Genomic DNA, 24905 nt, shown 5'->3' on the forward strand with positions numbered 1-24905 from the left:
AATCTTCATTAGGACCCTTCAATCGTGAATGCAACCCTGCTCGTTTCAGCATGCATCCCAGGAGGAGAAACAGCTACAGTATGTCCTACAGGAATCCTATAGCAGCTGATCCACCTGGAGTACACACTGTGGAGTCAATAGCAGTTGAAATCAATGCAAGAGGCATGTAACCAGCTCCGATTGAACATGAACACCTCCCCGATAGTTGAGAAAAGACAAAGCCGTGCATGCAACGTTCACCACCAGAGGATCGGGTCCCGAAGCCTTGCATGCAGCATGAGCGAATGAATGAAGGAATTCCAGTGCCTGTGCACGAAGCAGCAATGAGCAGAGCCATCGTTCCACATCCAAAAACCTACAGAGCACATTCGCGGCCACATAGGTCAGTGCCTAACCTTATTTCATCAAATTGCATAGATGATACTATGAAAATTGCATGTCTGTGAATGGTGCAGATTGAACAAATTTGGTGGCCAGTCAACTAGCCACCCATAGTCAGTCGAATGGCCTTGTGGGATTCGAACAAGCTCGATTACGCTCGAATCTTCCAAAGGGACATGGAGCCGACACGTGGGAAGTGTCCAGTCGAGGAAAATCGGCAGATTTGCAGTGAAATCGGCGGATGGGCAGTGATGACTACGGGTAATGTGATAGATAGAAAATGCCGGTCAGAGACACGCCGGAGAATGATGGCCGTGATGTTTGCTAATGGATCAGCCTGGACACCTCACCCCTGTGCCATGAACTGCACCATAATTCAACATCTTCCGGCTAGAGAACTCACACTAACCACTGTCATTTACTCTTGCAACCCGTTTTCAGCAACGTATGCGTCCTCCTCCTCTACAGTTCCTTAGCTCGAGCTTCTCGGCCTGTTTCAAACTCCTCCCTCATCCCAGGCTTGCTCAGAAGCATCGTGACGTCCTCCAGAAGCCAGCAAAGCTCTCTATAGGAAGGAGCTCTACAGGAAACACATCATAGCCTCCCAGAGCAGAGAAACCCAGATCTTCTACATCGGAATTGGAGTTTCAAAGAGAGGTAGGCTCGAAAAACGCAATACCCATGCATGTTATTTCAAAAGGTGGTAAATTAAACTGTTTAGAGTAGGGAAAGTTAAAAAAAGTTTGCCTGTGGGTTAAGAATGGTGGTTTACTTGTATAATACACAGAATTTCTTTCAAATGATGTTGCATCACATTCTCCTGCACGATTCTTGTGAATGAATTCCTCCTGTAGAAACGGTAAACCTCTGTAAGGACTGATCTGTGCATAAAAAATGTGACTTGTATATGGTTGGTGTGAAAATTAAGCTCTGCACTCTACCTGTGAGAGCCTAATTTCATTTTGACAAGCCGATTTGTGGGCAGCAACAGTATTATAACCAGGGAATTGGTGAAAAGGGAGATACAAACATCTGAGAAACCCTGTCCTGAGAATCAAAGGAGGAAACCACACACAAAATTCCCCTTCTGATTAGAACACAAGCCAAAAAAGAGTATTTTCACCATGCTAGGGGGATTTATTAGAAAGGAGCCCTTGGATTCCAAGAAGTTGCGAGAAACTCCTAAGGTGGTAGACCTATTTACCCGTGCAAATTGGATGACCTTCTGTGACAAAATTCAAGGTCACGATGATGAGATAACAGAGGAGTTCCTAAGGTCCCTGCAGCCTAAATCAAAGACACTGGCCACTGCAAATTTTAGAGGGTTGACCATAAAGCTTACCACACAACTCATTAGTTAGGTCACTGATCTGCCATTGGGGATACCCTGGGATAAAGAGGAAAGTAAATTGGGCCAGAAGGCCAAAAAGGAATTCTTCCTACCAGAAGAACAATTTTCAGAGGATAATAATGGTGACTAGAGAGCTAGCCTTCAACCATTTTCGAGTGAGGTCAGCCTTCATATTATGAAATACATTACCTGTGAGGGGCGATTTAGTATTGTATATGGTTATCACTTCTAGCTGCTAACTGAACTCAGACATAAGATGGATTTACCCACATAACAAAAGCTAAGCATCCCCTACTTCCTCCTACAGTCATTGATCGAGTGTGGCATAAAACTGAAGAAAGGGACACCAGAACAGCTGGCCCGTCATGGGCTTATCAAGATTCTATTAGAAGATGTCCTCCATACCTATATTGTCCCTCTCTCTTGGGACATTTTAGCAATATGTCCAAGGATGATGATATCTGAATTCTGGCCGAAGAACTCACTTCATCCTGCAGTGAGGAAAGGGAGCATATTGAGGCAGAGAAGAAAACTAAATAGAATAAAACTAAGGGTAAGGAAACTAAGGGTAAAGAAACCCAGGACAAACCACCACAGGGAGAGCAAGAAGAGAAATGAGAAAAAGGCCAACCTACTGAGGCCAAAGTTGTGGGTGGAATAAAATCACAAACACCAAGGGAGAAACGGTTGCAAATCAGGGTAGAAAGGACTGAAAAAGTCCAAGCAAGTGATGGCACATACAAGGCAAACATAACAAAATTGAAGGAGAAGGCACCCCCAGCCAAGCAAGCCAAAACAACAAAAAACTGTTTCTACAGGAAGCCTGAAAACTATTTCTACGGGAAGAAAGGAAATAGACAGCACATGAATTTCTACAGGAAGTCTGAAGACAGAGCAACAGAGGGAAAAATCACCAGAAATTTTAGCTAGGGAGGCAGCAGCTATGCTGGCCACCCTAAGAACATCTCCCAAGAAGAAGGGGAAGTGAAAGAGGGAGCCTCCCCTATATTTTAAGGCAAGAAGGAGTGTGAGGATTAAGACTGGCAAACCCCAGCCACCGTCAAAAGAACCAATCACAATTATAGACACCCCTACCACACAAAAGGAGAGGTCCCCCTCCAAGGCATCCATAACTTATGAATGAGGAAGCCCGAAGACATCCACCTGGAGGGAGAGAATGAAAATGTTGGACACAAAGGCCTCTCTACAAGATGTTGAGACTATTCTACAGGAAACACTCGCTAGGCTGAAGGAGACCAAAGAAATGGAAGGTGAGGCAACTAAATCGCCACAAGAGGAAGAAAAGGTGGAGAAAATTGTCGAACCTAGCCCCCAGCCCAGTTTGGGCTCCTATTATAACTTCTTAGAGGCTAGAAAGATCATTCCTCAAAAGTTCACAGTGCCACTTTTCCATGCACTAGAAGAAGAGAGAGTTAGGATCCACACTTGGATGAAAATCGCTAAGTCCAAGGGTGTGGCGGATATAGGTCCTCTGGAGGAACAACTAAAAGAGGCAAGGAGGGATTTGGCTATGGTACGACATGTGGAGAGCAGCCAACGGGTCAAGCTACAGGAAGGAAATGAGCTGCTTAGACAACATCTACAATTACAGGGACAGAGGAAGGAAGACATGCCTCATATCTTGGGAGAACAATAGCAACAGGAGGAGCCCACAACAGCCAAAGATACCCCTGATGAACAGAAGAGAAAGGAAGGGATGCTAACTAAAATTGAGACACTAAATCGACAACTGTAGGAAAAATAATTGGAGACACAGTCTCTGAAACAATAGGTACAGGAGAAGGAGGCCCAGCTGGCATGCATGGCTAGCTGGGCAATGGAAGCTCTACAGTGTAGGCAGCCTGCCAAATCCTATGCCCTATACCTCAAGGATCAGTGGTTATAGTTTCAGATCAATACCTTGGCCCAAAGGGGCATCACCCCATTCCAAAATTATCATCAGTTTTCAGCTCTATGTGGTAGTAGTTCATCTGAAGATAGGGACAAATTATCATAGTTCTACTTGCACAACTTCATCTTCTTATTGTAAATCAAGTACACATGCACAAGAACTAAATACACTTGCAGGATGATACTCATCGCATCTTACGACTAAATGTTGCATTTTCCGATGAGGTTTCAAGGCTTCTTCAGTCAAACCATGCTTCGCATACTCAACAATTATTACATTCCAGAACACCTCATCTCATTCAAGTATTTTTTCAAACAACTCACGAGCATCCTCTAATCAACAATATTTCACATACCCTACATTTTGTCAAAGAATTGTTGCGCATCTTCCATGCTTTATAACTTGAAATACATGTGAAGAAGATGACTCTCTAGAGATAGTCCAACAACTCCTTTGGCTCTACTTTTTATAATATGTGCATGGACACCTCTTCCCTCAGCCAAAGTCCTTTTGCCAATGCAACACCGCAAGAGACAAACATAGGGATTAGTTCTTGTTGGCACCTTTGGGAAATTGAGCTACTCTTGGAAATTAAATTTAGAATTTATAGCCAAAGCATTAAGAGTTATAATAGAGTTATTAAGTGGTGACAATAAAAATAATATACATGTTAAATATCATATACACATGTATCGTACATACCAGCTAAATGTGGTAGATAAAGCAACCTCTTCCTATATGTAGCATCCTAGATGGGAAAGGAAAGGTGTCATCAAACCTCTTCCATAAAAAAATTCCCAGTAAAGAAAACATATTTTTTGTATTAATATTAATGCCAAGGTTTAAATTACATCATCTATTATATACTAAATCTACTTCACTTTTATGATGTGATATTTTAATATGTGCAACATCTAATGTTTGAGCAATATCAAAATCTCCATAGGAATCAAAACAATTTCATAAAATTCTAATTTTGTTATGTTCATAAGGTACGTTCAAACTAGATAAACAACTTGATATCCAAGCTAAATAATATTATCATAATCTCAACGGATATGACCATAATATTCAAAAATGTAGATATGCATGAAAATTTAAGTTTTGAACTAAAGCAAATGTGTCCTCTACTAAGTAACCAACACTTATCCTTATAGGTATTCTTCATAATGTATTTTTCTCAGTTATAAGCTCAATCTCATTTTTGATAATATGTCAGCATTTGAATTTAATTCCCTATGAATGTGATCAAACGATATAACCCTGAAGATTATAATATGATCCATAATTGTAATCATCGACTGATCCAATAAAGAAGTGTTTAAGGAAGTATAACCTTTCAGCCAATCTATAACAACCTTTGAATCCCCTATCACTTCTAAGTTTAGATTTCTAAAGTGAAAAAATAAAAATGACTAACATAAATGAGTGATTTGTATTATTGCAGTACTTGTTAGGCAGTCATACTTTTGTTCCTAGACTAAATTAGTCATTCACATTAGTCATTTTTAGTTTTATTACTTATTATCTAGTCATATATTTTAACGTGGGACTAAATTAGTCATTTATGATAGTTGTTTTTAGTTTGGTTACTTAATATTTCTCAATTTTCGTAGCATTTCACTTGGAAAAGCAGTGGTGACCAACACTTTTAGTCACCTAGTCACTAATTTCTCATTTTCTACTAGTGATTTTATCGAAGATGTGACTTTCACTTATTGTGATAGGAAGTAAAAAGGATTGCAAGTGTACCTTATTGATGAGCTAACAATGAGGTATTATGTGAAGTTATTTTAATTTATTTTAAATTTAATGGAAATTATGTGCTTGATACAAAAAAAACATGGGAAATTCCCTGGTTGGCTAGTTGTAGCCGACAGCAAGAATTCATAATAGGAATGAAATAAATTAGAGTAAGTAGTAGTATGTTGGTAAAGCATTAAGGAGCAGGGCCATTGTGGGACACGGGTACCCAATAGTCTTCATTGATCATCATGAGCATGCTATGATAGGTATTATGGTTTTTAGGAAGGTATATGCCTTGTTTGCTTACCTTCTGATGTGAGGAAGCATTGCCAAGGGATGGACCACCTAGGATAGGGGATTTCAGGAAACTTGGAAGGTGAGTGAATACACCGAAGGGGATGAATAGATTTCCTGAAGGACTATGTAGTATAGAAGGGAAGGTCAGGGATGGATTTTTTTTGGTCATTAGCATTGCCATATGGAATTAGATGCACATTGGGAGTGTGCCTTGGAACAATGAACCGATAAATATTCACTTAGGGACATGTGGCGCAATATTGTACCATTAGACATTGGATGTCGTTTTGATTTTTGCAGTGGATTCTAGACTTCCTGGGAAGGAGGAGAATCTTAGTATTACTTTGAGGATGGAGGTGTGAGCCTCTAGATTCCCTTGTTGATTGATACATGCATTGTATTCTTTTATTTATTGGTTGAGAAAATGTGTATATCATTTTAAATAATGTATCAAATTAGATTTATAAAGCTCCATAGAATGTATGGTTATTTGTTGGTTGAAGAAAATATGTATCAGCATATGTGCTTGTTATTGTAAATATTGTATTCAGTTATATTATAAAGCTCTAGTAAACAATATGTGTGTCATGTTTCAACAGTGGTCATTGTAAACAATGCAATGAGCTAAGTTATAAAGCTCCATGGGAAATATGTTGGGTTGAAACATTCTTACTAGTTATAGGTGTCATTGGACATCGAGGATGGTGTTCCCCCAAGGAGGAGGGTTTTGTAACAACCCTAGTAAAAATTCCTTGTAAAAGTTAAGAAATGAAAAATAATAACCACGTTTGATGGGACATGTATTCCAAGTTGAATGTTCGGCAAAACATCCTAATGGGTGTTCATTTCAGTTATTATGGCTAAAGTAATTTGGCAAAGGGAATGGAAAATGTATTGAAAATAAAAAATGGCTCTTTTGGCACATTTATTTATGAAAATAAAGGAAATTAGGAGAAAAGGAAGGTAAAAGGTCATGGGTTGCATGTGAGGAGGAAAATAAAGGAAAATAGTGGAAAATGAAGAAACTAGAGGCCTTGTTAATAAAAGGCTTATGAGGATAAGTGGGCAGGCTTGGTCAGTGTAAGCTTGGGTCATTATAACATCTTCAATAGAAATAGTTGTAGGTAACATATTGCATGTGTGATTTCCTAGTTGGTTTTGACATGGATGGATTTTCATGTGAAAATTTGGTTCTCTACCTATCGATGGCATGGTCTTGTCAGGTTATGATAGTGGTTTTCAGCCTTGCACTACCTTTTCCAGATGGCCATGGCGTGATTGGATTGTTTCTAAATTTTTGAGCTTTGGAATTTTTAGATGGTTTCAAAATCTGGAGTGGCAGTGGTCTGAGGAAAAATCCCAAAGGCCTAGCAGTCCCTTGACAAGTTTTGGCAGGATACATTATAAGTACTGAGGGTGGAGTATTTTTTTATGGCCTAGTGATATACTATGGATTGTGGTAAATCTTGAGAGACACAGAGATGGAAAATTCCTCAAGGATAGTGATGGAGTTTGGAAGCATTCCAAGCTTGGTTTAGTTTTGTGCTCTCGGTGTTGGTTTTGGTGAGGTCACGGTTTGGTGAGGGTGGAGGTGGTTTAACCTTTGGATTCCATTAGTTTTTTTTGGATTGTTTTGTCCATGAGATACCACATTCATTACTGGAATATGGCATAGGGGTGACTGGTTGAAAGAAATATTTTGTTCAGCCATGTCTATGGTCAGCTCATATGTGGAAGTCCCAAACCTGGCTATCTCTTGCTTATGTTTAATAAAATCTAAGCTCCCTTTCTTTTGCACTTGTTATTATCTCACCTTAATGTTTGGTATCTAATTTTTATTTACATGGATTAATGGTGTTTATAACGTTATCAGGAAATCTAGTGTCTATGCAGAGCTGCCAGTCCCACTAAGGCTGGTAGCTACCTTAGAAACAAACAAACTAAAACAAATTTTGTTTTCCTTTATGAGAAATAGATAAGAGGGGAATAAAGGAGACCAACCTCTGTCTTGCACTTGGTTCCTTGCTTGATTCCTCTCCCTTCTAATGGATCTTTGCCACTCGCTTCCTCATCTACCCAGCTTCAAAGAGCAACTGTGGAATCAAACTAGCATAACACTATCCAAGAACATAGATCTATTATCACAAACAATATAGGACCAGATATATATTGACCACACAAATGCATATAACCTCAATCATGCAAGAATGTGGAGGAAAACTTGAATAGCTTTATTAATAATAAAGAAATAGCAAAGAGGATTACAACCAATTTCTCTAACCCAGCATCATCCTCTCAGTAAGAAAGCCCTTTTTCACCTCATGAAAAGCTTAGATCATCCAACAATATGATGTTTCACCAAGAAATCAGCAGCACTTCCTTACAAGATACAAAATTCCAGCCTCTGGATCTCTGAGATGAGAGATCCATATATAGATGTTTGCAAGGGGGTGAGTCAGCTTTTGAGATTTGATTAGTGTCCTCTCTCTGATAGTTCTTGATTCCACTTGGAGATTGATGATCTCTTACTCATCCCTGGGCGAATGCAGAGAGGCAAGTGTCACAGGATAAGTTTCTAGAATATTCCATGATCCTCCACCTTGCATATTGACCCTGCCATTTGTCAACTCTCGCCCATCGCACCCCATAGAATGGATTTCCAAGATGCATCGCACCTCTTGTGTGTATTTAGGTGGGATGTAGCACACTTTTACCATGGAGCTGGTGAGATGGTCCAGTTTTGACCAGTTCTGAGCAAATTTTTCATGGAGAACTTCTGGGAGAAGATGTAATCAGTTGACCTTGTTCTTTTAGGGGTTGGAACAACACTTTTAGGGACTTAAGAGCCCTTGATTTATGGACATTTATGATTGGGGTTGCAGTGCCCAAAAATTTCTATAACAGTTTCCCCTAAAGCATGAGGTCGTTAATCTGTTGATGTCGGGTGAAATGCTTTATCATGAGGATCTGAAGTTCTTTCAAGCTGGAAGGCAACCTGTAATAAGATACAATACAATACATTATCTTCATAATATTTTCATGATCTAGTTGAGGTGGGCATTCCCATGCTCAGCCTTATAAATTCATTTTTCATGTACATAAGATAGACAATCGTCTGAGTGTAGACTGATGATTCTGTTAGAGCCATCATCCCTTAGGTTGGATGATTATCTGTACAATAATGATTTAAATTTGATGTTTTTATTTTCCTGAATATATATCGCAGCCCAGATGGATAAAACTAGATCCGGGGTCTTCAATCTTGTTCGATCATCACTCAAAGTACAAAACAATCCATGTGAGAGATGTTCTGGAGTCAAACATGGAAGGACATCACCTGATTACCAGCCAATGATGTAAGTTGTTAACAGGCGCGAGAGGAATCACCGATAATGATGATGACCCTCAAGGTACTATAATACAATTCGTGTGGTGTGAATGAGGGATTTGGCATCGAACACCACGCAAAATCTTTTGGTCGACGACCATTGATGTAAACCTGTCACCGGAAGTGAGAAACTTGCCATTGAGGCATGCAAGCTTCAAAGTACTGAAAGGGTTGTTCCTAGATTGACTTCTTGGATAATAAGCTGATGTCAACAAGAAGCGGTCTGTCATAGGAGGGCCTTAGTGAATCCCACATCAATGACACAGAACGGAGAAAATGATTTTATTGGAGGTGAAAATGATCTGTTGATATAAGGTCCAGGGTGGCGGTCATGAAAGAATGGGGCGTAAATGTATTGCAGTGGGTGAGACACAGGTGAATTCTCTGAGCGAATTCTCTTGAACATATCGGTAAAATTGACGTGATGGATTGGTAGCATTAACCCCAAATATGGATGGTGTGACGGAACCATGGTGATGTGACCAGTGACTGGAACAACCCAACCCGACTCGGATGCGGAGTGAAAGTGTCATGTTCAAGAGCGACTTGCTACCGATAAAGTTTCTTCAAGTTTTCTTCCCAATTTTTCTTGAGTCATTGTTGAGCAATACCTCTTTATTTTTGTCAAGCTTGAGGAGGATAACATATGCTTGTTCTATAATTTACCCTTTGAGCAAACCCATCGTTATGTTTTAATGAGCCTAGAGATAGTGAAACTCGTTCTTGTTTGTATGGACAAGTTTGTCGCTATTTCGGTTTTAACGAGTTTAACGACAAGGATAAATCGGTCCTTTTCAATTTCAGAGAGTCTAAAAAAGGGACGTAAAGAAAATTTCAATAATCCTTTTTCATCATATAATCCCTTGAGCCCGAAAAAGTATAAAACAATACAAAAGGGATGAATTTTCGGTACTTTTAACGAGCTGAACAAGACAAGCACTCTATCTTTTTGTGTAATAATCCCTCAAGTCCAAAAATATTAAAATCTAAAGGAGGGATAGCACTTCCGGTCCCTTTAACGAGCTGGAGAGGCCAATGGCTTGGCAATCTTTTCATATTTTACGAGTCAGTTGAAAAGAGCTTAAAGGAGACTCGTCTTTTGAGGAACGAGTGATAAATTCGGGTAGCAGCTAATTCCAGGTAAGGTTTGGAATTTTCCAATCACGGCAGTGTCACAAGGAAGGCTAACAGGATCACTCTTCGTAGTTGTTCCTCAAAAAGGGTAAACAATCAAATGGAGGTGAATGATCGGCCAATACAGAGTGGAGGTGATGATGAGAACATGACCAAGGCTTCAAAGGCTGGTGATAATACATTCACGATGGTTATTTACCGGAAATTGGTTCATTTTTTAATGAGCTTAAACTCTGGGGGAACATTTGCTCATTGCTTATGTTTATTTTTTAACGAGCTTGAATTCCGCGTTAAAACTGCTCAATCCAGTCGTATAATAAGGATGTCTCATATAAAAATGGCATTTTTTCAAAGCTTTGCCCCGCATCCTTTCTTTATGCAAGTTAGGAAACGACCAATCCTACGAGTTTAAAGGGTTAGAGGACCTATAAATTTAAAAAAATAAATGGTCACTCTTCGCTTGCATGCCAAAAGGTTTGCATGCCCCCAGGTATAGTGAAGCAGAGTTTCGAGGTTACCCCTCAATTTGCAGACAAAACATTTGTTTTATTAGAAAAGGCCTACCTTTTCTAGGTTACCCTTCAATTTGTAGACAAAACATTTGTTCTATCGGGTAGGATATACCTTCTAACGGAGGTATCTTATTCCAGTCTAATCCAATTTTCCAAAATGGACAGGTGTGTCAACCAGTCATATATCCTCTGAGGAAACCTACCCTATACTCAAGGTTTTCCTGTCGAAACAGGCCAGGGTGCATGCCCCCTGGGTTCAGTCATATCCTCTGAATCTCGCGCTCATTAGGAGGATGGACTGGGGATTGATGAGACATTCCTTGCGTGAGAAGACCATTCAAGGTTGGTATACGACTATTTGCTATGTGTGAACCGGGGAATGAAAGGTAGTCTACGAGCTTGACCACTCTTCCTTCATGCAGAAAACACATTACTCTAAAGAGTGAGGAGATAATGGCTCCCATGCAATAAATATAGTCTCGTCCAAGGAGTAGATTATAATCCAGGGGTCTTTGGACTACCATTAAGTTCATGTGAACGGTTTTCCTTCTCAACGTTATCGGCACACTAGGAAGGATCCCTAATGGTCGACTGGTTCCTTTGTCAAAGCCTGTTAGATTTCTCATCTTAGGCAAAAGCGATGGCGAACCAAGTGATTTCCAAGAAGTTGAGGAAAGGATACTCACAGAAGCCCCTTCATCTATGATGGCACCGGCCATGACCATTCTATATATTTGAGCAATGATTCGAAATGGTACACTATTCGGTAAACGGGGTCCGCCTAGTAGATTCAAATCAAAGGAAACAACGAGGTTGCTTGGAGGTGAGACTAAATAGACGACCGGGTATGACTCTGACGAACTTCCTTCCTGCGGTAAATGAATGGGTAGACTTCCCCCATGTTCATCGAAGTCTGTGCTTACGAAGAGAATTTGAACAGTGTTGTTCTTGCTTTCTTCGGTGATTGTATCATGTAAAGATGGCTCCTCTGAAGGCAAGACCGGGTCAACTGCCGTGTTGGGTCCCTATAATACTAGTGATTACCCCATTAATATTATAGTTATACCCCTTATTAATATTGTTGTGCCCCTATTTCCCCCATATTGTTATTATTGTGCCCCATAGATTCCCTCTATTGTTATTTTTGTGGCTTTATATTATTATTGTTAGGTCGGCTGGATTATATTGTGACTCCTTAGACTCCTATATATAGAAAGGAGGTTTTGTCATTTGTATCCTTGAAGAATTTTTCATTTATGTAATGTAAAGGAGGTTTCCCCCTTGAAGAGGTTGAATTCTAAGGCGTTGATCTATCTTTTCTATCTTTTCTTGAGCTGGTTTCATAACATTTGGTATCAGAGCTTTAGATTCTAGGGTTTCGCTGCTCCAAACAGGTCATCGTGGAATTTTTGCTATAACATTTTTTCTGTGACATTTCAGAAGTCTAAAAAAAACCCATTTGAGAAGAAATCACGCTGAACCTTGGGTCTAAATTTCAGAGCTTTTTGCACGATATTTGCGGAGATATGATTTGAGGAAGTTGGTCTTTTTGCAGACTCCTGAATAACATTCAAAACAGGTGACCTGGGGAAAATCGTCATAACTTTCTCTCTGGGGATCATATTGAAATTTCGTAAGAAGGTACAGAAAGAGGACAGACCGTAGTTGTTGGTATGCATGTTTTAGATCCAAAGGTCGAAACAGTGACTCATGGCACGTCGTACAAGTTCCCTCTACTAAACTAGTCTATAAGCAAGTCACTGTGGGAGATTTCACATAACTCTTCCTTGGAGAATCCAATTTGGGTCAGACTTGTGGCATTGGAAAGAGGACAGAGAGGGCTACTACTACTAACAAATTCAGAACTAGATGATTGGAAAGGACAGAGATACATTAGAGGCAATATTGAGCTCCTACAAAGTGAAAAAAGGTGTGTAGATTTTCTTAAATGTTTGCTTAAGCTTGGTTTGAAAATTTATTTTGAAGGAATTCAAGGGAATAGTAGAGCATTATTATCGGTAATTGATGCCTCGGGGAATGAAAATTCAAACAGCTAGTAAGGAACCTAAAAGCTCTAGCATGACTCATGAAGAAGAGGAAGAAATACAACATGATATATCAAAATTACAAGACCAATTGCAACAACTGTCCCTTGCACAAAAAGGAACACAATATAAGATGGATGGTTTAAAGAATGATGTAGAAGCTAAGATGGAGGGTTTAAAGAAAGACGTAGAAGCTAAGATGGATTGTTTAAAGAAAGGCATAGAAACTAAGATGATTGACATGGAAGGTAAGATGGATGATTTGAAGATAGATTTGAAGATAGACATGGACGAATTGAAGATAAATATGAATAATTTTCTACAAGAAATGGTCCCTAAGGGTGAAAGGGTACTAAAGGAAACTCATGATGAGAACAAAAGAAATGCTAATCATGATTCCATAGATGCTAATGTTGGATCGAAGACTCACCATATTCCAAAAATCGATATGAGGAAGTTTGATGGCAAGGATCCTGCCACATGGATATTACAGATGGAGCAATTCTTCGATCTCAATAATGTGAAAAACACACAAAAGGTACGTATGGAAACTTTATATTTGGAACCAAATTAGTTTGTATGGTATCAATGGCTTTGCTCTCATAAACCATTTATCACTTGGGCAATTTTTACAGAAGAATTGATAGCACATTATGAGGATACAAAAAACAACACTTTTTTTAGCTAATTGATAAGTCTCAAACAAAAGGGTTCAATAATGGAGCACATTGAGGAGTTCCAAAAATTGAACATAAGGGTAAAAGATATTCCAGAGGAGCATAGGATTGATGTGTTCATAGGGTCTTTAAAGGATAATATCCAACATGATGTGCGCCTTTGGGAACCTGATTCATTAGAGAAGGCATTCAGGTTAGCAAGAAAAATGGAAAGCAAAATTATGGCAACCAGGAAGCATACCACTCACAACTATAAAGATGGAAGTTTTGTTGCCCCTAGTCTTCCACAACCTATAAGGTTGACACCACAACAATTGGAAGAAAGAAAAGAAAAAGGGCTTTGTTACAGTTGTGATAACAAATACACTAAAGGTCATGTGTGCTAAGAAGAAATTATTCTACATAGATTGTGAAGAGGAAGAAGAAAAGGAGCAAGAAAGGTCAAAAGAAGAGGATATACTCCAGGAACAAAGCCTAGATGAAGAACAAATAAATCCGACCATATCTTGTAATGAATTTTCGGGAATTACCACTCCTCAAACCATCAAGATAGAAGGACAAATCAAGAAGAAAAAGGTAATAGTGTTGATTGATTCAGGAAGCACCCACGATTTTATTCATTGTAAGGTAGCAAAAGAATTGAATTGCTTCCTATATCCAGCACCAGAGTGTCAAGTGATGATTGCAAATGGAGGAGCAATAAATTTCTCTGCAAAGTGCCATAATATCAAGCTATCCATGGGAGAATATGTATTGACTAGCCCAATGCTTTCCATTCCAATGGGAGGTGCTGATGTTGTACTAGGAGTCCAACGGCTACAATCCCTGGGTACAATAGCTTTTAATTTTCAAGAAATTTCCATCAAATTTTTTACGGAAGGAAAGGAAGATGAATTAAGGGGTATTGCAGGGAAACCAGGAGAGATAATCAGCTCTAATAGTATGACAAAGCTTCTAAAAAAGGAGAAAAGAGGTGTAATTGCACAATTATGCTCGCTAGATGTGTCCACATCGGAATCATCTATTTCTCCAGATCTCCAAAAAGTCCTGGACAATCATTCCAAGGTATTTGAGACTCCTAAAGGTCTCCCACCTATGCTTGATCATGATCATGCTATTCATCTGATTCTAGGAAGCGTTCCTCCAAACATCAGGCCGTACAGATATCCCTATGTCCGAAATAGTGAAATTGAACATATGGTTGCAGAAATGCTAGAGGCTGGTATAATTCAACCGAGTCAAAGTTCTTTCTCTGCTCTAGTAGTATTGGTGAACAAGAAGGATGGATCATGGCAGATGTGTCCAGATTATAGGGAGCTCAACAAGCTCACTATTCAAGATAAGTTCCCCATTCCTGTCATTGATGAATTACTGGATGAATTGCATGGATCAATTTACTTCACCAAGTTGGATCTTCGTTCAGGATATCATCAAATCAAAATGAAGACTGAAGACATTCCAAAAACAACATTTAGAACTCATCAGGGTCATTATGAATTTTTGGTCATGCCTTTTGGCCTTACCAATGCACCTTCAACATTTCAAGGTTTGATGAATTCAATTTTCAAACCATTCCTTAGAAAATTTGTGTTAGTATTTTTTGATGATATACTAATCTATAGAAAGTCTTGGAAGGATCATGTTTAACATGTTGACAAGGTGCTACAACTATTGAAGGAGAAACAATTATACGCAAAAAGATCCAAATGTTTCTTTGGAGTCCAGGAGGTGGAATATTTGGGTCATATTGTATCTCATGAAGGAGTTAAGGTAGACCCTAGAAAAATTAAAGCCATTAAGGAATGGAAAATCCACACATCCATAAAGCATCTGCGAGGATTTCTCGGGTTGACAGGTTATTATCGCAAGTTTGTTAAGAATTATGGAAGAATAGCAACACCTCTAACAACATTATTGAAGAAAGATGCATTTTCATGGACTCCGAAAACAACAAAGGCCTTTGAACATCTTAAAGAGGCAATGTGCCAAGCACCGGTCTTAGCTACACCGGACTTCACAAAAACCTTTATTGTGGAATGTGATGCTTCAGGAAATGGAATTGGTGTTGTTCTAATGCAAGATGAAAGACCCATTGCTTTTGAAAGTTATCCAATCAAGGGAAAGTTTTTAAGCAAAGCTATTTATGAGAAGGAAATGTTGGCAATACTCCATGCACTTAAGAAATGGCGACCCTACCTAATGGGAAGACACTTCAAGGTAAAAATGGATCATGATAGCCTTAAATACTTTTTCGAACAAAGATTATCCTCGAAAGAGCAACAAAAGTGGGTCACAAAGATGTTGGTTTATGACTTTGAAATCATCTACAAAAAAGGGAAGCAAAATGTGGTGGCAGATGCACTCTCAAGAAAGGATGAGGATGTGGAAGCATTGTTGTGCACCATTTCTATTATCCAACCAGATTGGATAAACGAAGCAAGGGAGGAATGGAAGAATGACGAAGAAGTGTGGGCACTTATTCAAAAGTTACAACAAGATTCCAATACGTCTGGTACATTTAGCTAGAAAAATGATTCGTTATGGTACAAAGATCGCTTATACCTCTATAAGAATTCCCAGCGAAAACAAAAGATTCTTATGGAATTGCACACTTCTCCCTTAGGAGGGCACTCAGGATTTTTCAAAACTTACCACAGGGTTAAGAAGGAATTTTTTTGGGATGGCCTTAAATTAGATATTCAAAAGTTTGTAGTTGAATACTTGGTTTGCCAACAAAATAAAGTTGAAACAATTAAGACACCGGATCTATTACAACCTTTATCCATTCCAAGCCAATGTTGGGAGGAGGTTTCAATGGATTTTATCACAGGTTTACCCAAGTCTGAGGGAAAGAGTGTCATCATGGTGGTATTTGACAGACTTACCAAGTATGCACACTTTTGTGCATTATCACATCCATTTAAAGCCAGTAAATTTTCTATTGCATTTATGGAAATAATTCAAAAGCTACATGGAAACCCAAAGATTATTGTAAGTGACAGAGATCCCATTTTCACTGGAAATTTTTGGACAGAATTATTTTCTTGTCTTGGTACTTAGTTAGCTCATAGCTCATCTTATCATCCTCAATTTGATGGGCAAACTGAGATAGTAAACAAATGTTTGGAAGGATATCTTTGTTGCTTTGTATCTGATAAACAGACATAATGGGTCAAATGGTTGCCTCTGGCTGAATGGTGGTATAACACTTCCTTCCATACATCAACAAAAATGACCCCATTTATGGCACTTTATGGGTATCAACCACCATCCATCACATCATATTTAAGAGAAAATTCTAAGGTTCAGGCAGCGGAACATCACATCAAACATCAACAACAAGTTCTCCAACTCTTAAAGGATAACCTCGTGTTGGCACAGAATAGAATGAAACAACAGGCAGATCAACATTGCAGTGAAAAAAGTTTTGATGTAGGTGATTGGGTGCTACAACCATATAAGCAAATGTCCCTCAAGCAAGCTAAGAAGGATAATAAATTATCACCAAAGTATTATGGTCCGTACAAGGTGTTGCAAAAGATTAGTACTATGGCATATAAATTGGAGCTTCCTACAGCTTCTTGATTCCACCTAGTTTTCCATGTTTCATGTTTAAAGAAGGTTATAGGTGATAAGCTCCCAGTTCAAACAATATTGCCAGAACTTGAGGAGGAAGGAAAAATTATATTAGAACCGGAAGCAGTCACAGAAGCAAGAACTCGACAGCTACGAAATCGTTCAATTTCAGAGTATCTTATTAAGTGGAAGAACTTATCCACTGAAGATTCCACATGGGAGGACGAGAATTTTATGCAGAAGTATCCAGAACTACTCAAGCGTTGAGGACAACACTTTTTTGAAGGAGAGGGGCATGTTGGGTCCCTATAATACTAGTGATTACCCCATTACTATTGTAGTTATACCCCTTATTAATATTGTTGTGCCCCTATTGCCCCCATATTGTTATTATTGTGCCCCATAGAATCCCTCTATTGTTATTTTTGTGGCTTTATATTATTATTGTTAGGTCGGTTGGATTATATTGTGACTCCTTAGACTGCTATATATAGAAAGGAGGTTTTTTCATTTGTATCATCGAAGAATTGTTCATTTATGTAATGTAAAGGAGGTTGCCCCCTCAAAGAGGCTGAATTCTAAGGCGTTGATCTATCTTTTCTATCTTTTCTTGAGTTGGTTTCATAACACGCCGCCTCGACCTTTTGACTTTGGTCTGGTGTGGATTCAGATGATTTATCTTCAATGATAGATGCTTCGGCCGACCACAAGGGCGTTTCAGCCGTATTTTCAACTAGTGACGGACTCGGCAAGAGCTTCTTATATCCAGGAGGAAGTTGTAACGGTGAAACCAAACGGTCGTCCAAAACTTTTTTAGCCTCGTCTAAGAAGGGACAACGGTGGATGGCATGATTGCCTTCACACAATTTACAAGGAAATTTACATCTTCCTTTTTGTCCAGGGGATTCACTTTCACTAGTTGACGGTGTACCTTCAACATGATCATCAGATGTTGACGACACCAGATTGTGCAAACGAGGAGACCAGTCCCTTAAGATCCGAGAGATGAAAGGACAATCTCGATGATAGTGGTCTCCTTTGCAAATGACACATGGCGATTTAGGCCTGGATGGTGCAGTGTGTGGATCTTCGCTAAACGATGCCTAGTCGCCCCTTTTTGCCTTCGGCTCCTTCTTCTTCTTCTCCTTCTTCTTCTCGTTTACTTGATTTTTGGCTTTACCAGCTTCATCAAGCGAAGAGGAAGGAGGAGAGAAAGAATTGGGTGAAGTAGAAGGTTGGGGGGTAACTCTGGTATCGTTTAGTTGCTAACTTGATTGTTCAGGAATCACAGTGTTCTGAATGAAAGAGGTTGAGAAGAGCCATATGGGCAAGCCGATTGTCAATCTTGGAAGTGACAATGTGGCCATATGGGGTGCACCAACATCTCCCCAAGAGGAGAAGGGACTAGGATTTCCCCCAAGGGGAACTCCTTGGTTGGTGGGCTCCATTTTTCTCAACCCAAGACCAACGTAGGAAAGGTGATATTTATTCCGATTAAAATGAATTTTAGACGCTTTGAAACAACTTGTTTTTTCAATTTTTATGAGTTGAGAAAAAACAAAAGATGACTCTAGTCGCCTTCGATTTTTAATGAGACTAAAGTGACAAGTGCTCATATGGACCTTTTCCTTTAACGAGTCTGAAAAGGAATGAAGAGACTGCTCTGGAAATTTAGATAGAGGGATTAACAAACCAATTACAAAACTGCAGAATACTTTTTACGGTACGACAGTCAATCTTCCCAAATGCTATGTTCAGTGCATTGTGATCGATAGGGCGGTAGACACGGCTTCCTATGGATAAAGGATAAATCCTATTGTGGTCTCCCAATATATAATTGACGGTACGTGGGAGCATAAGTCCGTACTGGAACTTATCATCTCAAAGTTGAGGAATCACCCAACCATCAATGAAAATAACAGTTACCAGGCTTTACGACGCCGAAATACATCTCTAGTCTAGACTTCTAAATGTTTTGCGTTAGGTTCCAAAGCGTTTTTAGATTCATTAAATTTATTTTACAGTCGATCTTGCTTAATAAATTTTCCTTTCAGTTTCACCACGTGATGTAGACGTACAATTCCTAAAATGCAATATAAGATGATAAACAATCATTTAATCTTCTTTCTGCAATGAAAATCCTAGCTACTAAGGAAAGAGAGATGACGTTCTTTCAACATAGAGCAGAGAGCACACAATATATGCATTGTCCTAAATCAAACCAACAAACAGTCTAAATGGAAATGCACGTGCATGTATTTGTTTTAAGCCTTCTTAATGTGTGAATGGTAAAAATAAACTAAGCGCAAATCTGAATTATTTTTCAAAGCGACATTACTAACAAGTTTCTTTTCAAGACAAAATGAGGACAATGATGGCACTTTGAGATTTGGAATTGAAAACTTGCTTTCAACACTTGAAAAACTACTAATTCAAATCAAATACAAGAGTAATAGTGTAATCGAATATGAATAACAATCAGATTCTCTTCTATGACTGAAAACGACACTTGCGACACTTGCAAATCAAGAAACGACAGTACAATTACACTACTTATTTGTAAAAGACAACTGAAAATGGTTCAAAATACATAAAAATATCTACAGTTCTTTGCACAATGGAGGTGAAATAATGGTAAGGAAGGGGGTTTCAACAGAGGTGTACTGACTACAGGTAGTAAAACTCTTGAATAGAGCTGAAAAGAGTGAACACAGAAACCAAAATCTAGGAGCAGGAAAGGCCTTTGTCTGATCAGTGCACCTATAACACAGTGAAAAAGAGATGCAGTGCACTTACTACACTCGGGAAGTGTGATGCATACATAATTCACAGAAGAGACAGTGCGCTAGACCAGGGATGAGACTTTAACTGAGTTTTGGGTCACAGTTTGCAGCTCAGTTCAATGATTTAGGCCGAGCAAGTGGTAATCAGTAAATCAATCACAGGGGTATATCTAAAGAGGTTACTAGAGCCACCACAAGGGAAATTAGAGAGCTTGTAAATCAATTGCTTAGTTCATAAACAAAACTTGGAGATAGACTGAAGCAACGTTGATCTACTTTGCACTTGCATAGCAAATGCAATTCGAAGGCTAGCTGGATTGACTTCAGGCTCCTTCTATAAGTTTATAAAGCAAAAAAAAGTAGATAAACAAACAACCTATTCGCTCCCCAACGGAGTCGCCATTTTGTTATCAGGAAATCTAGTGTCTATGCAGAGCTGCTAGTCCCACTAAGGCTGGTAGCTACCTTAGAAACAAACAAACTAAAACTACTTTCATTTTCATTTATGAGAAATAGATAAGAGGGGAATAAAGGAGACCAACCTTTGTCTTGCGCTTGGTTCCTTGCTTGATTCCTCTCCCTTCTGATGGATCTTTGCCACTCGCTTCCTCATCTACCCAGCCTCAAAGAGCACCTGTAGAATCAAAGTAGGATAACACTATCCAAGAACATAGATCTATTGTCACAAACAATATAGGACCAGATATATATTGACCACACAAATGCATATAACATCAATCATGCAAGAATGCGGAGGAAAACTTGAATGGCTTTATTAAGAATTAAGAAATAGAAAAGGTGATTACAACCAATTGTTTTGACCCAGCATCATCCTCTCATCAACAAATCCCTTCTTCACCTCATAAAAAGATTAGATCACCCAACACTATGATGTTGCACCAAGAAACCAGCAGCACTTCCTTACAAGATACAAAATTCCAGCCTCTGGATCTCTGAGATGAGGGATCCATATATAGATGTTTGCAAGGGGGTTGAGTCAGCTTTTGAGATTTGATTAGTTTCCTCTCTCTGATAGTTCTTGATTCCACTTGGAGATTGATGATCTCTTACTCATCCTTGGGCGAATGCAGAGAGGCAAGTGTCACAGGAGAAGTTTCTAGAAGATTCCATGATCCTCCACCTTGCAGATTGACCCTGCCATTTGTCCACTCTCGCCCATCACACCCCATAGAAGGGTTTTTCAAGATGCACCGCACCTCCTGTGTGTATTTAGGTGGGATGTAGCACTTTGACCATGGAGCAGGTGAGATGGTCTAGTTTTGACCAGTTCTGAGCAGTGCTTCGTGGAGAACTTCTGGGAGAAGATGTACTTAGTTGACCTTGTCCTTTTAGGGGTTGGAACATCACTTTTAGGGACTTAATAGCCCTTGATTTATGGACATTTATGATTGGGGTTGCAGTGCCCAAAAATGTCTATAACATATAAGCATGGTTATAATCATGGTTATTTCATGTATTTACTTGTAATTGAAAGGATAATGGATGCCAAACCTAATTTATGTCAAAATAGTTAAGGGAAGAGGGTGGTGATCCTTCTTGTCGAGTCTCATCTAAGTAACGAGTTATTTATTCTCTATATTGTATTCATGTCATGTAGATTGAATTGTTTCCAAGTGTTTGACAAAATTCCAGTCCCCGTTGTGGATGGTTAAGCCTAGTCCTAGAGCCACGTTTTAGCTAGCAAGTCTTTTTATCATGTAAATTATGGATTCTAAAAGATACATGGGTTTCTGGGTAGCGACTTGGATTATGGGCTTGAAAAGTGGCACAAATCTTAGAGTTGCAGTTGCAACACTAGTGAAATTGTCCCTAGAAGCTCCCTTGCCCTTGTTGTGGGAGTTTCTGGAGCCTCCCAAACACAACCTTATCCATATCAAGGGAGCGTCTAGGGGTTTGATGCACTAAAACTTTAGTTGGTCTCACTAGTAGAAAATGATTAGATTAGTGACTAGGTGACAAAAAAAGTTAGTCACCGTAACTTTTCCAAGTGAAATACTACCAAAATTGAGCAATATCAACTAACCAAACTAAAAATGATTAAAACAAATGACTAATTTAGTGTCGGGTTAAAATATATGACTAGATAATAAGTAATATAACTAAAAATGACTAATTTAGTCTACAAACAAAAATATGACTACCTAGAAAGTACTACAATAATATAAATTAGTCGTTTATCTTAGTCATTTTAATTGTGTCACTTCTCCAATCTAAACTTACAAGTGATAGGGGATTTAAAGGTTGTTATAGATTGGCTAAAAGTTTATACTTCCTTAAACACTTATTTATTAGATTAGTGGATGATTATAACTAGGAAGTTGATCAGAATCTTGAGGTTATATCCTTTGATAACATTCACATGGAATTAATAAATTCAAATCATTCATTAAGTGTGCATGCACATAACATCCTTGGGAACCATAAACTTTAATAAAAACATCACACTTCCACACACCATCTTTCAATACCGATGGAATAATACAACAATGCCAACATCCAACAAAAACACACATAATGAAGAGGAAACACTAATAAACACACGTAGAATCCTCAATCCTTAGTTCTAAAGATTACACAACCCATGATGCTCAAATCAATCAAGAAAAATCTAGGCTATGGATTATTAATGTGGTAATATGAATGAGAAGGGAAAAAATATTAGCAAATCATCAACTCCAACTTCACCCTCACCCTCCACATAGCACCAAGCACAACAATTGTTCCAAAGCATATACAATACTAACAAGTAGGAGAAAATTTGAGCAATGCAAATAATAATAATTACAAACACCAAGCGAGATCCATCCAATTGTAAACCACAATGGTGATGATTACAACATCAACAACAAAATACCCAAAATATCTCTCTCTCTCTCTCTCTCTATATATATATATATATATATATATATATATATATATATATATATATATATATATATATATATATATATATATATATATATATATATATATATATATATATATATATATATATATATGCCCATTCAAACTTTCAACTTGAAATATACCTTGGTTTTTAGCTTTAAAAATATTAATAGTTTCACTTTTTATTCTCAGATGTCTATCATAATTATATTTAGCCTCTCTAACATGCTCTTGGTTTTAATGTATTGTATATATGAGTTCACTCTATATCTAGCTTAACATTATAACAAAAACTAATATAATGATTTTAATTTGCAAAAACTAATAGGATATTCATACTCAATGAAAGAAAGCATTGTATTATAACTTACAAGTAAGAACATCTTTTATATCATAGTAATCATATTTTGAAATTGTTTTCATGTTAAATCCATTTAATTTAATAATTTGTGTTATCAAAGCATCAAATCATTTTTCATTTTACTAATAATGAAATCAATGTATCTTATTGATTTTCATTATATGAATTTTTATTCTTATTTTCTAAGGTAAAAGTTTTTTTTGCATTGTATCATTAGTGAAATCAATGCATCTAATTGATTTGCATTATATGATTGAATTTTTTTCTTAAGTGAAAGTGTTTTCATTCCATCAAATCATTATTTTACATCAAAATAGGCTAAAATATTTCATGTTCTACCACTATAGAAACATGACCAAACATAAAATTCCATTTTTCTTAAGAGCCACACAAAACGTTTACTAATAGTATACCAAAAAATAAACAAGTTTTCCATGGGACATAGGGATATACTAAAGCAAAAAAAAATCTAAGTGGGATTTGATAGTAGATAACTAGAGAACATAATTAACATTTAATATTTTCTATATTCTAAGGCTTCCACAAGGATATGATCCCTTTTACTTCCTAGAGAACAACCTAGAGTAGGGGGCAACTCAAAGTGGGCTTTAATTTTCCTTAGTTTTTTTTCCATGGAGCACACTAACATGTACAATTAATACAATTAAAAAACATCTCTTCTTAGGTAGTTTTCTTTTCCACCACCATGCATTTGAAAAGTAACTTGATGTGCCAGAAAAGATTGACTATATGTATATAGTGATTAAGGAAACTCTAGGAGTGACCCATGTTTGGAACCCATCTCTCCACCTTAGTAACAACCTCAAAGTTAATAATGCATTGTATTTCATCTACGATGTCACGTTTAGCTTTGTTATGTCCCTATAATACTAGTGATTACCCCATTACCATTGTCATTGTAGCCCTTATTGTTATTATTGTGCCCCTATTGTCCCCATATTGTTATTAGTGTGCCTCATAGAATCCCACTATTGTTATTGTTGTGCCCTTATTTTATTATTATTATGTTGGCTTTGATTACATTGTGGCCCCTTAAACTCCTATATATAGAAAGGAGGTTTATTCATCTGTATCATCCAAGAATTTTGTAACGTAAAGGAGGTTTCCCCCTCAAAGAGGCTGATTTTGAATTTGTTTATCCATCTTTTCTCTCTTTCTGTTAGTTGGTTCATAACATTTGGTATCAAAGATTTGGATTCTAGGGTTTCAATGCTCCAAACCAGCCCGTGGCATTTTCTCTATAACATGTTTTCTGCAATATTGAAGAAGCTAAAAAACAAACCCAATTGATCCAAAATTGCGATGATCCTCGTCTCCAAATTTCAGATCTTGTATCGCTATATTTTCAAAGATATGATCTAAGTAAGTTAGGGTTTTTACAAGCTCCTCAATTACATCCCAAATAGGTGACCTTGGGAAAAGCGTCCTAATTTTCTCTGTGAGTATCAAATTGAAATTTTGTAAGAAATTATAGAAACGAGACAGAATATAGTTTTTTGTGCATCATGTTCAAGTTCTAAGGTTGAAACTGTGACACATGGAACTTTCTACAAGTTTGATCTGTTGAAAACGTGTATAATCAAACCATTTTGGCAGATTGGGTATAACTCTTTGTTGGAGAATCTAATTTCGATCAAACTGGTGGCATTGGAAGGAGGACTAAGAGGGCTACCATAGTTTGCAACTTCAGACCTTGGAGATCTGAGATTTTAGAGGTACATAAAATTCAATATTGATATCCTACAAACTAAAAAAACGTGTGTAGTATTTAAAAAAAAATTCATAAGTTTGGTTTGAAAAATTAGTTTGAAGGA

This window comes from Pinus tabuliformis, chromosome 9 (assembly GCF_031772625.1).
Source record: "Pinus tabuliformis cultivar Carrire ecotype Pingquan chromosome 9, CPIR1, whole genome shotgun sequence".
In the NCBI taxonomy this organism is placed as follows: domain Eukaryota; kingdom Viridiplantae; phylum Streptophyta; class Pinopsida; order Pinales; family Pinaceae; genus Pinus; species Pinus tabuliformis.